Raw genomic sequence first — 10,547 nt, forward strand, 5'->3', positions numbered from 1 at the left:
ATAATCCTGAAGGGATCCAGCACTAGGAAAATGGATGGGATTGGATTATTTTAGAATATGAAAGGATGATGTACATGGAATTTCACACGTGTAACAATCATCAAGCAACTCAGGGAGTGACTATAGCTACATTAACCATGGCTTCGCTGCACTTATCTTCTATGAATTTACCAAGACATCAAATTTTGATAAAGATTAGAATTTTTGGCTCTTTTGTTCATGTAGGAAGCTTTTGTGAATATTTGGATCAACTCCAAATCATTTTTATCAGTCATAAGATCAAGTGTTTGGTTAAGTCACGAAGATGGAGGTGCGCTACAAAAATCTAATGTGATTCTACTACAAGAAGAAGTTTTGGGGTTTGAAGGTTTGTGTTCGGCCTAGAAATTTTATCATGGGTTTGAAACGTTTTATGGGCCATTCCCGAAGGTAGTATAAGCTTGGAGCATTGCACTTATGCGTTGTGATTTCACACAATCACCATATTTTCACAATGTCTCTTTAACCCTGTACCTATTTTCCATGAAATTTTTACAGTAGATGCATGGGGGTGAGATGAATAACCTCACTTAATTTCAGGGAAAAATTCTTCATGATTTTTGAGAAATGAGCCACTGTCATATGCAACCATTTTTGGATTTTATCAAGATTCGCCAATAATATTTGGCTCAAAATTTGTGAGGAGGAGGGTTATAATGATATTAAATTTTTGTAAAAAAATTAGCTTAATCCAGATTACCATTTATTATATAATAAAAAATACAAGTGTTGCACTATTTTGCTGTGTTTTTGCATTTTTGTTGCACTAGGAGGTTTTGCAACGTCGATGTTGCGCTTCCAAACAATCATCCTTTTTGATTGGGGTTTTCATGCCAAAAAATATTGTAATATGTTTTTATGATCATGGTAAATATTATGAGACATCCAAAGACTCATAGGCTCTATTTGGACTAAGAATTTAATGTAAATATGCTTGCAAAGATTTAGTCAAAAAGCCCCTAATTTTGAGAAAACAGTTCTATTTTCATTGCATTGGCTAGAAATAGAAAAGCCTATTGAGTAATTTGGTTCCTGGAGGTAGGAGCATATTCATTTTAACGACTTATGATGTAATTTAGATCAAGAAAAGGGTTGTATAGGTTCAGAAGAAGAGATATTGTGTATTGCAATTTTTCTTGATATATCTTTTAGCGAATGAAAAAAAAAGGTAAAATTTTATAGGGATTCTTATGTTAGTTTCTTTGGAGATGTGATTCTTGGTTTTCTAAGTTATATTATGTATCAATCATGCTTTGAAATGTGTCTTTTTTTTAGTTAAACAAAGCTATTGGCTAAAAATTCACTTTAAATGGTGCTTTCTTTCAGTTTGCTAAACATGTATGTTTTCTTCTAAAATGATATCTAAAATTCATCCAGTTGATTGGTGCTCTATATTCCATTTCCACATATCTTCTGCTCACCCATGAAAAACATTTGACTGAAAACCCTAAAGGACTACCTACCTTGCCCCTGTAGAAGATCCTCATTTTTTTCATATTATCACTGGAACCATAACCAGCTTGACATGACTCCATGCCCAATGGATTTGTCCTCTTTCCTACCAACAAATCTTTGAAAATTATACCCGACTGAGCACCATACCTAGTCTAATGTCCAAGTGATTGAACATTCTAGATAAAGAGAGCCCTCTTTGAAGCTTGCAGGGCTAGATTCCAGCCTCAAAGTGGTTTGTGGTTACCTCTGTATTTCCTTCCCACAACCTAAGAAAATTACAGAGGGCGAACAATGCGCATAAGGATATAATGATGAATCTTTCGAAAATAGAACACAACATCCAACACCAACGTTTCTTCATGTGAATAGGACAGTGGGGTTCTGCTTTAGTTCTTACTGACATAATAGATGACATGATCATTTCTAACACCGTCTTCTTGGTTTAGGACCTCATTGATCAAATAGGTGAACACAAAGATAAACAAGATGAAATCCATCTCAAAATTAGGTGGATCGTTCAAGGGAGTAGAAGTGAAAGAACATTTGAGGGCATCAAAAGAATGTTGAGCTTAGCCATCCTAAACAAATGGAATGTTAGATCGAAGGAGTCTAAGAAACCTGTGTGTAGTGGTGGCATAGTCAGGGACAAACCTACAAAGGAAGTTAGTTTTTCCTTGGTGGATTTACAACTAGATAAGAGTACAAGGAGGAGGAAGTTTAAGAATGGATTGAAATTTTAAAGGGTTAGGAGTGATACCATCTTTGGACACAATGAAACCCAAAATTCGACTAGTAGGAATGCAAAAGACACACTTAAGGGGGTTGAAGCGAATGTTATATTTGCGACATCGGAGGAAAATGGTATGTAAATCATGAATGTGTTGCGATCAAAGTTTGGAATGAGAAGTGAGATCATCTAGATATGCAAGGATAATATGAGCTAGGTCATGGAAACAATAAGACATGGCACATTGAAAAGTGGCCCCAACATTCTTTAAATCGAATGATATGACCCTATAAGCGAAATTTCCCCATAGATTCATGAAGGAAGTTTTAATCTGATCAGTATAATGGATACATATCCAGTTATATCTAGAGAATCCATCCATAAAGGAAAGAACCTCATGCCCCACACACTCATTAATGATTTGGTTTATGAACAGTGTGTAAAAGTTGTCTTTGCGAAAAGCTTTGTTCAAGTTGTGAAAGTGCATGTAGACACAGATGGTGCCTTGTTTCTTGAGATTGAGAATAGGATTGGACAACCATATGGTGTATTCGATAGGATAGATGAAACCAACTTACTTGAGGTTATCGATTTTAGCTTTGATAACTTAATGTTTGGAAGGATGGATATGCCTTTTTGTTTGGCAGACATGGATGGCATCAAGCCAAGTGTTGTTGTGATGTTCAACAATGGCAGGATCAAGTCCAAGAATTTCATAATAAGACCAGGAAAAAAGATCACTGAATTCTTTGAATAACTTATTGTAAGCGCCAATTTCTTTCTGGGTGCATTGTGCCCCCAAGATGATATTTTCTTCGATCCTTGGTTCATTCGAAATGTTGATTTTGATGGTAGGGGAAATGTTAGCCATATTTCTTTCTTCAAAAGCATTTGGTGCTGGAATGGGATTTCTAAACCAATCGACTTCACCATGAATGAAGTCTTTTGACTCCATAGCATATTGTTCATGGGTTTCCTGTGGAAGGAAGTAGACACAATGCTGCATATCATCCCAAAGATAATTAGGGGTGTTCATGGCTTCCATGATGTGTTCATCAGAATGGAAAATGGGGGAACTAGAGGAAGACAAACCACATGATGAATAGGATCTACTTAACGCACCTTCATGAGAAAGGATCGTATATGTGAGATATATCGATGTTGAGACTGAAGTGTTCATCGAAGAAGGTTCAACATAATCACAATAGGAGACATATAGGGAGTCCCAATATATCGAGCCCATGGAAGAAGATAGGTAGAGAATATGAGTGGTACTATCCGTCATCTTGATATCAAGGGGAGGGATCATGATGATTGGTTGAGAGACCTCCTACTCTAGCATATGAATGGGGCTAGAACCTGCAGGTAGAGGAGACGTAGAATCACTATGAGCGACCTCTAATTCATGAAGGACTTGAAGTGTATCATAAAAGTCTTCGAGACGTGGAAAATAATGAGAATAATGGCCATAATTATCACACACAAAGAATAGGGGTGATTTATGCATAATTATCTGTTATTATTAGCTTACTCAGGCAAGGTGACATGGACCTAATGAATGTTAGAATTAGGGAAGGTATCAAATACCACATTCTTGATATGAGGGATTTCAGGACAATTAGTGGCATGACAAACAACATCACACAAAGAACATGGGGGAGTAGGTTTTGGTGGCTTAAGAAGAGCTGGAATTGGTTAGGGTGCCTTATTTTTAGTTCCCTTTTTATGGGATTTCCCCCCTCACTACATGCTTTCACAATAGGAGTAGGTTCCTATTGAGGTTACTGAGGAACTAAAGAAAAGGAAGGGGTAGTAATGACAGGTTGAACAGGGGTCAAAGCTATGTAAGGTTTGAGTTGATCAGGGAGAGTGTTTGCGGGAGGATCAATGTACCCGACAGGGATCCCAAGATAGTTAAGATGTGGGGGAATGGTTCCAGGCTGTAAAGGAATATGAGAGATGCCAGTAGAGGGAAAAATACATTGAGGAGTAATACCTGAAGGCTGGGTTGAGTCGGGAAAAACATGTTGTAGAGGTGCTAGCTACTATGAAGGCATACCAGACTGCTTGTGGGCAGTCTGTGATGCTTGGAGCATGCAAACAATTGATGAGCTTATCTTAGAAGGAGTAGGCGATGGACCATAATAAGCACCAATGAAGGTGGAACCTTTGTAGACTCCAGGAGAGACATTGGTGAGGGACGAGACAATATTTTTATCAGTAATCGATGAGATAGTGGACTAAGGTGAAGACTAAGACTTATGGTCATAGTACGCCAATTGATCTATAATGACAATCTTTTCATTATGAGGGAAGCACATCTTACAGAAAGTCGTGGATACGAAAACTGACATAGCATAGGTGTAAGTACGACCCAAGAGGATGTTATAATCTGATGGGGCATCAAGGACCTTGATGTCAATTGAGATAGTCTTGTTGGAAATAATGATGTGATAGTTGCAGTATAAGCCATGGGGATGAGAGGGATGACCATTCCAAGCATAGAGAGTGATGGTGGAAGGGGATAGGTTAGGTGAACCAAGTTGCTTCCAAACACTCGACCATCACATAGGTGGAGGTGACATTTTTTAGTATGAAATTTCTTGGAAGGTGTACCAAAAACATATCACTTAAGTCACTGGTGACAAGTGACCCTAACAATAATTTATGTCTACTTACACTTCAGATCTGTAATAATAAATCTACAAAAAACATGCAACGAAAATATATATTTGATGTAAATTAACAAACAATATATATACAATGTAATAACCTAATATGGAAATAGTTTTAAAGAAATAATAATCTTTATCGATAACACCTGGTGAAGAAGATCTAAAAAAAGGGTTTGAAAATCCCCCTCCATAGGATGGGTCCTTTGATGTCCTTTATGCTTCAGTAATCGATTCTCTCTATCTCAATATGTGAGAAACACAAAACAATGTGTAGAACTCAAGTGGGATATCAAATGCAAGAAGACGATAGTGGTGACGATGATACGGATCACGGTGAAGAAGGAAAGGGAAAACCTCTTATTTATAACAAAGTATTGGGTTGAAAATGGAGAATAATAAAATAATATTGACAAATGAAGATCTAACTGTTAGGAATACTTTATTATATTTTTTGGAGAGGAAAAAGATATTAAAAATGGTCAGATATCTTTATTTAGAAATAATTAACAAAAAAAACGATTTTTTAATTATTTCGCGAGGATTAAGATTGGTGTAAAATTGAAATAATTATTAAATAGTGATTTAACAATTATTCCAATAATAGAATTAAGGAATAATAAATAAATAGTGATTTATTTAATTATTCCGAGGTGATTTAGTAAGGAAGAATTATTAAATAATGATTTAATAATTATTCCTTGAGAAAATTAAATAAATAATGATTTATTCAATTATTCTCATGGGGTTTTTTAAATTTTAATCAGAAATAAATTAATAAAAAATGGTTTACTAAAATATTTCCCATGTTGAAAGTGATTTTACTATGGTAAAATTAATCCTACATGGTGTATTTTGATACACCTAGTTAGAAATGGCTAGGTGATCATTTTTTGGTGATAACTTATCTGATAAACAAACACAATAGGTCGAGTGTTTACCTCTGACTCAATGGTGGTATAGCACTTCCTTACTTATTGTAGCATAAATGATCCCATTTATGGCACTTTATGGATATCATCCACCATCCATCACAACATATTTAAGGGAAAATTCTAACATTAAAAAAGTGGACAATCACATCGAGCATCAACAACAAGTTCTCCAACTCTTAAAGTATAACCTAACTCTAGCACAAAATCAAATTAAACAATACACTGATCCACATTGTAGTGAAAGAAGTTTTGATGTAGGTGTCTAGGTAGTTGTATGACTACAACCATACAAACAAATCTCCCTCAAGTAAGCTAAAAAGGATAATAAATTATCACCCAACTACTATGGTCCTTAAAAGGTGTTGAAAAAGATTAGTACTATAGCATACAAATTCGAGTTGCCTAAATGTTCTTGAGTACACCCAATTTTCCATGTTTCATTATTAAAGAAGGTTATTAGTGACAAGCTCCCAGTTCAAACAATATTGTCATAAATATACGAAGAGGGAAAAATCATATTGGAGTCTGAAGGAGTCACAGAAACATGAACCTCATAGCTATGAAATTAATCAATTTCAGAGTATCTCAGTTAGTGGAAGAACTTACCTGCTGAAGATTCCACATGGGAGGATGATAATTCTATATAGAAGCATTGAGAACTACTCAAGCATTGAAGATAAATTTTTTTTGAAGGCAAGGGGCATGTTAGGTCCCTATAATACTACTATATCCCATTTGTTTTTATTTTTAGTGTAGCCCTCTATTGTTATTGTTGTGCCCATGTATACCCCATATTATTATTGTTATGCCCCATAGAAGCTCATATTATTATTGTTATGCCCCATAGGAGTCTAATTATATTGTGACCCCTTAGACTCCTATATATAGCAAGGAGGTCTAGTCATTCGTATCATTCAAGAATTCTGCATTTATGTGATGTAAAGGAGGTTTTCCCCTCGAAGAGGCTAATTTTGAAGTCATTGATCTATCTTCTTTGTGATTTGGGTACATAACATGGCATGCATGCATTCAATAGTGTGAAGTGGAAGAAGTAGCTATGAAAAACAATAGGTGTGCAAAGTCAGGGATGTTTGTGGAATAAAGGACGTGAACAAGAGGGGGTATGTGTGGGGGAATAGATGTTCAAAGGGAATGTGTGTGCAAAACAATAAATATAATTTTTCTTCCACGCATATGAAATTTGGCTAAGCATAAAAAAACTTAAGTGAGACATTTCAAGGGTCAACATGAACAATGTGGGGCCAAAAGGAAATATTTAAATTATGATCATGTTGGGAAAGTGACCAGGGTATTTAAACTTGGGTGTAAATGATAAATAATGAAGTTGTGGTGAATAAATCAAGAAGAGGTAATAAATGATTATTTATCTTATTTTCTACTATATTATGATCCCAAGTTGAAGTGAAGTGGCCATTACTCTCTACCACTTTCTGACAACGTAAATATTGTTGCAAATCAATAGTGGGACTTTATCATAAATTCTCTTAAATAACTAGAATATGATTGTTTTTACTAAATTTTGGTCTCCACTCTCATGCATAAAGTGAAGTTCCCTTTATTAGAGCATAAATTCAACTAAATTCAAGTTTTTTAAATAGTTTTTTTTAGTTAAATTTTGGTTTGAACTTGCCAAAAAATGGTTAATAATTTAAGTGTCATCGAAATTTTATTATGGATAAATTTTATGTATGATGATATAGTGCTTTTCATATTTTGCCTAATCTTGAAATCATCGAAATTATGACAAATTAAATGTTGAATTCTTATTCAAAAAAAGAATTCTAATTTGAATTCTCAATGCAACTTAGTTGTAAATTCCTTGTTTCCCTATATAATTACCAATTGTTACTCCTCTCATGTGACTTTCGTTGGGTGGGACAAGATAATAAATAGAAACTTAATAGATTAAGGTCGTCATTTATGGGAGATGGTGGAAATAAGCCTTGATGTTTGAAAACTAACTCATCCATTTAATTCAAAGATTGTTTCCCCTTTAGCACCCTCAATATTAGTAGCATTGAATGATATCTAAAGTCAATGAAGCGAGATAAATATTATGCCTCAAAATCTTGTGATCATGACAAGTGGCATGCAAGAAATAAATAGTGCAGAGTGTAAGAACATGTGAGAAGTGATAAGTGCGGAAGAAGTAGCTATGCCGAACAAGAGGTGTGTAGAGTCACATTTGTGTGGAATAAAGTATATGTTGAAGAGGGAGGGTGTGTGGGAGATGCTTTTCCTTATAGCTAGTTATCTATGAAATACCATGATTTATTGACAAAAAATGAAAAAGGGATAAAAAATGTATAGTAAAAGAATAAAAGATAGCTAACAAACAAATATAATATTGAACCTATTGTAACATATTCTTGTTAAAGTGAATGTTACAAAAAATACAAATTTCGTATCTTTGCCAGATTCTTTCTTATCTAGTGTTCTCATCTCCTCTCCTTGGAAAGTAAGACCCTATACATGCAAATCAAGGCATTATCATTGATGTTTTGTTTGACACCTAATTAAATCTTTCTCTAATAAGGGGAACAAACACACTGTCATTGTTTTTAACATTTGAAAAGGCATGGACAAACATCATCAATAGGTCTATATTTTGCCAACAGTTTACTAGACACTTGTATCATGTCATAGGTGTTACATAATGTCTTAGAATAATTATAGTGATTTCACTTCGAGAGAAGGAAGAGTGGATGTAACACTTGTTGGAAGAATAATCATCTTTTAGGTTCTTATAATAGTTTTTGGGATATTTTTACAAATAGTTTTAGTTTTAAATAAATTTAATTCTATAAAAAATCCTTATATAATTTTGTAAAATTACTTATTTAAAAAAAATGAAATTGCAGTTAAAAAAGCTATTGGGTTGAGATTCCAATGTCTATTGGGTTGGCCAATTTATATAACTGAAATTCCACCAATTGTTATTTAAAAAAATGAAATTTCCGTTACAAAAGCTATTGGGTTGAGATGGGTTGGCCAATTTATATCTATTGGGTTGAGATTCCAATGTCTATTGGGTTGGCCAATTTATAGCAGTTGTCTATAATGCGAATTTTTGGAAGCTTTTCTGGTGGGTTTTTCCGGTCATTTCTGGTAGTAATTTATTGGAATTGCAAGTTTGATAGCTAGTTTCTGCACAATCAAAGCGTCCCAGGGGTTTTTCAGGGTGCTGAATCCAAATATGCAGTTAAAAAACCATTTTAAATAATACAAATCAAGATTTAACCTCAATTTTTTCCGCCGGATTCTGTCACTGGAATCTCCAAAAAATCGCATTATAAACAATAATTGAAATTCCACCAATCGAAAACTAATTATGAAATTATGAATCCAATCATCATACCAAGACAAGTTAAATGCATCAAGCTCCAAGACAAGGAAGGAGCATAAAGAATGCACCATGCATCGTAATGTTATGATTATAATTCATTATATAAATGCCAATAAGTCATTTTCTTTTCACAAATGTGGGATATATCCCATGGAAACGAACAAAAAAGGGTTGCGTAGGCTATATATTTGATTTATTTCTTTTGTAAATACTTGATTAAGATCAACGGTGGAAAATATCCTTTAAGAACATGGCTTGCACAGGTGAATTGCGATACCCCTTGTCCATCCGAATTTTAATGGAAGGGGTTTGTAAAGTTGTCGGTTTTCTCCAAACAACTTTGTTAATGTGGAAACATTTTGTAAATTGTACCTCCCCCTCTCCAAATGGATTTCTACCTAGACCCCTCCCCCTACAAACAACTTATGGTTTCTAGGATACAACATAGGCATGGGGATGTATTATGGATCAGGGCTTTGTCAACTTTGTTATTTATCATTATTCAAAGTTCCTGTCTAGAGAATAACCTTACAATATCTGGAAATGTGAAAGAAGGATTGAAGGTTAGGTAGTTGTTGTAGATGAAGAGTGTCAAGGGCTAGCTAATTATGTCAACCTTAATCTGAGAATCAAGCTATGGTTTTCCCTATGAAGAGTTTTTTTAAAGAATCTTTGCTTGAGGCTTCTGATTTATGGCCAAATTGGATGATTCAAAGCCTTCAGGCAATATAGGCTATTAGAAAATGAAGATACAATGCCATTCTCCACATCAAAGATGATTGCCATAAAAAATGGTCGATCTTCAGCATGAGATGCTCAGAGATGAGGTCATTCTGGATATCATAATAATGGGTTTTATTTTGTAGCTATCATAATAATGGGTTTAGATTTCGGTCGTGTATATGGAAATCCAGTGAGGATAACGTTTTCCCATTGTGATCCCAAAATTCATTAAATTACATGATGGAGAGATATTTTCGAAAGCTATCCAACTTCTTCATATGACTTTACTTCTAGATTGAACTATGAGGAGAATGGATTAAATGCAATTGTTGAGTTCTCTGACTGAAATTTTCAATCCAATTGTAAAGTGTAAAGGTTCCATCGATAATGAAGGTTTTGAGAAGTTGCGTAGCACATTCTTTATGCCCCTTCCTTGGCTTGGAGCTTCATGCATTCAACTTGTCTTGTTATGATGATTGGATTGGTAATTAGTTTTCGCTCTGAACCTACTTCATTGTCAATGACTATGTGCAAGGAAGATTATCATGCTACTAAAGAGTGCATTCAGGTTTTCAAAGAAAGGGTATTATTACATCCATCACTTGTAACAATAAATGATATGAAAGAGT

This window comes from Pinus tabuliformis, chromosome 3_1 (assembly GCF_031772625.1).
Source record: "Pinus tabuliformis cultivar Carrire ecotype Pingquan chromosome 3_1, CPIR1, whole genome shotgun sequence".
Lineage (NCBI taxonomy): Eukaryota > Viridiplantae > Streptophyta > Pinopsida > Pinales > Pinaceae > Pinus > Pinus tabuliformis.